We start from the raw sequence: 4,155 nt of genomic DNA, 5'->3' as shown, positions 1-4,155 counted from the left end.
GGAGGAGTGGGAGCAGGGAGCATCGCTAAGCCTAAGGGGCTTTGCTGGCGGCAGTCACTGCGGATTTTGTAGGCGTAAAAATCAAGCCGGCGGCCAGGGGACGCCTCGTATTTATTTTCCGAGCCGAGGGCCACCGTCTGCGTAAGAAAGGTAGATTTCCATAGCTGTGAGCGGACCACAGGGACGCCGGTGGGAATGCGGGGGAGTGGGGACCCACTTTGCGGCTGGGCCCCGAGGCGGGATTCCCTCGGCAAAGGCTTCTGTGAAAATCTCAAGTTCTAGAGCTCACAGGTGATAACAGAACGCAAGCAACTGCAGAAACCCGTTTCCCCTTACCGCGGAGAGATAAATACGCTGTTAAAAACACACTTGTTAACTAGGAGATAAGTTCCCAGAATACAGGAGGGAAACGCGGTGGGGTGGGGAAGAGGGGTGAAAGACGGAGCAGGAGCTTGGGGAAAGTGGGAGTAGGGTCTCGCCTAGAGGCCCCGGGAGGTTTGCCCTCACCCGCCCGGCCCTGCAGCGCACTCACCTGGAGCGCGGATGCAGAGCCACTGGTGCGCGCGCGCCGCGAGAAGTGGAGCGGCCCGCGGCCCCCGGGGCACCTCCGCCGCCGCCTCCCTGCGGGGAGAGGGGACTGTCTCTCCCACCAAACAGTTCCCGGTCGTTTTGCACCCGCTGACTCACCCCTCTACCAGAGACGTCTTTAAGATCCTGGCTCACAGACGCTTTACCTGGAAATTTTAACAATAAAGAAAACAGAAAAAGAAAAAAAAAAATACAGTCAAGCAATAACTCCACCTTCGCCCTTTTAATATTCAGCTCCCCTACATCAGCAAAGACTGGCAAGGAACTTTGCGGCTCTCGCTGACGTAACACAGTCAGTAGCCCCGGCTAGTACCGTAATCTCCTGCTGTTACCGTATTACTCGGCGGTAATAGGCCCTATGCGCCCACTAAATTTTGTTTGGTTTTGTTTTATTTTTTAATTTTTGGCTTTTGCCTTTTTACTTTGAGTGAATTAGGTTCTCGCTTTACTTTAAGAAAGTGTGTGAGAGGAGAGGAGGAAGCGGGGAGAAGGAATTTTTTCATTTGTAGTAAATAACTTCTTTACATGCTCTGATTTTAAAAATAAAGAAAAATAGACATTTGCCAGACAAGTATTACAGTGCGTATGATGTGTTCAAAGAAATGCCCAGTAGATTTACTTTTGAACAGCTTGATTCAATTAGCACTTGGACTAGGTTCTGTTAAAATAGAAAAGAAGCATATTGTTATGCCAAATATGCAGGTGAATTATATTATTTGCAGATGTTTTAAGAAGAATGTAAAATCAGATAAATTTCAATAAATCTGATTGCAATAAAATTATAATTCTAGAAGAATAAAATGAGCATATCTAAACCTTTTGAAATATGATTCACTTCTCATTTCTGCAGACAAATGGATTAAGAAAGCATGTTGGTTCCACTGCAGTTTCTTACACAGCTTAGTGTTTTTAAAGTGCCATTTATTATTTTCCAGTTTCCATAAGAAAATATATCCTTTAAAAGAGTGCTGTCATCTAGTCACTAAGTGGTGTCTGACTCTTTTGTCATTCCATGGACTGTAGCCTGACAGGCTATTCTGTCCATAGGATTTCCCAGGCAAGAGTGCTATTTCCTCCTCCAAGGGATCTTCCTGACTCAGGAATCAAATCCGTGTCTCCTGTGTCTCCTGTATTGGCAGGCAGATTCTTTACCACTGGTGTTACCTGGGAAGTGTGCCCCTCCCCTCCACTGCCCCACCCGCCCCCCCACACAAAAGAGTATTACTTCTCTTTAATTTTCTTAATGAATGAATAATTAGAGTTCAAATAGTTGACATTGCCAGTCTTATTTACTTTTTTTTTTGATAAATCCCATGTGCTTTTTACCTTACAGTTGAATAAAGTGTTTTGGAATATTGGGGAAATGCCAGAATTTTCTCCATTCTTGATTCCCATCTCCTAAGTCCCCTCCTTTCATTTTTATTGATTCAGGCAAAACACTCTGTTTGTAAAATATAGTAGGTTCCGTTAAATCTAGTAACAGAGAGGGAAGTACTTGAATTCCCTCCCCTTAACAGAAGTTTATTATTACCTTTTTCAAGGGAAATGTTTGGAAGACTTTTATCATAGCAGTATGCCTCAAAGTATCTCATAGGAATGCCCTCAGGAAGATCAGGGGAGGAGGAAGCAGGGAGAAGGGATTTTTTTGCTTCATTCAAGACCTAAGGTATAGATGACCTCTTTCTTAAAAACAATGCCATTCTACGCCCACATCTATAGGAGTGGTACCGACAGTTAGCTGGAAAAGGAAATGGCAACCCACTCAGTGTTCTTGCCTGGAGAATCCCATGGACAGAGGAGCCTGGCAGGCTAAAAGTCCATGAGGTCGCAGAGTTGGACACAACTTAGAGGCTGAACAACAACAACAAACAGCAACTGACACTTGTCACGTTTGATTAGACTTTAATACTATTTGATTAATTTTTTGACTTGACTTTAATATTATTTTAAAAATAAATACACAAATGGCTTTATTATTCATAAACTGAATTCTATGTTGAAGGAGAAGCAGACATGAGAGGAGACAGGAAATCTGGGTTTGCTCTCATCCTTAAGCCACTTGCTCTCTGAGATGCAGTCCCCTGGGTTGGAAAGGCTGTATCAGTTCCCTAAGACTCCTACATCTTATCATCCAATATGTATACAATGTCTGTTCTTCAGAAATCCCACCCACCAGAGGACTATATTATTGTTTAATTTCTAATCCATTAACCTTTTAGCATGAATGCAAGCTTTCTGGTAAGATCTGTTCCATGGTACATAAGGAAATAGTGTAATCAATAAGAGCAAGTAAAAATCGCTCAGCTCTGCAGAGTCAAAATGTACAAAGACTTCGCAACTCTCAATCTCCAATCCCTAACTAATAAGCATACTCACAATCCCAGTGCCCTCAACCAAGTAACCCATGCCAGCTCTTTATTTCCAGCTTGGCCCCCGGATGGTGCCAGGTAGGTCTTTCAAATCTGCTTCTAAACCTGTGAACATCAACATTTGCTAAACTATCAGAACCAATCTTTCCATAGCTAATCACAGACTGGCTAATAGGAAACTATTCATCTCCTTAAAAAATGGTTGACATGGATGCCCCAGAAGATGTTCAGTGAGATCCAGGAGAAGGTGCAGTGAGGTCAGAGTAGGCTGTGAAGTGGTAAAGGTCTGTTCCTGCCCTCCTGTGAGACCAGGATGAAACTCACTCTCACTTTTTCACTCTGGAGACAGTTAAGAAAGATTGGAAAACAGATCAGGGAAAACTGCTATTTGCTTACAGGAAATCTGTAAGTACAGGAATATCAGGACATCGCAATAGTGCATTCGGCTGCCTCAGGATCAATAATGTGCAGAATATCCAGAAAAAAAAATCTCCTGGAAAATCTTCACATATGCTGTGGGCTGAAGCCTTCATTCCTATGCAACAGTGGTACACAGAGCACGATGACTTCTGCTTTTCTTTTCCTTTCAGAACTTCCACAGGAATTCCTCTCATTGGTATATTATAACCCCAAATCTGGCTGGCAGAGATTCTTCCATCCATTGGAATGCAAAGGAACATAGAGAAGGGAAAATAATTCTAAGTGGCTGATGGGTAATTTGGTGTAATGTCCATGGGTATTTTTATAGTGGTGTTTCCTCTTTTTGTCTTATTGGTTTGTAAGTATGCTTTACATATTATGGCAGCCATGAAAATGTGCTATCAAGATCTCCTGATGCATAATTGACTGACAGTCCCACATTTTGTCCTTCTGGATCCATCCCTGTGCTCATGTTATACTTCCTATGGGCTACTCCCAACCAATGGCTAAGCATGGAAGAAGTTCTAATGCAGGCCTGTTACTATAAGACCTGGGATTTCCTGAATGGGGGACTTTGTCTCATGTGCTCCTCATTGGCTGGCCAAAACTTTCTTCTAACTGTGGAACAGTCTGATATATTTCTTTCCCCGTACTTCTTCCTTCCTCTCTTCTTCACAGGATTCTGACTTAGATCATAGTTTGAAGGCTCTCTTTCTCCAACTTTCCCTTTTTCCTTCACAGGAATTTCCCCCTTATATCTTTTGCATGATTAATCATG

The sequence above is a fragment of the Bison bison genome, unplaced genomic scaffold, assembly GCF_000754665.1.
Source record: "Bison bison bison isolate TAMUID 2011002044 unplaced genomic scaffold, Bison_UMD1.0 scf7180017864141, whole genome shotgun sequence".
In the NCBI taxonomy this organism is placed as follows: Eukaryota; Metazoa; Chordata; class Mammalia; order Artiodactyla; family Bovidae; genus Bison; species Bison bison.
Note: the sequence above shows the minus strand (reverse complement) of the source record.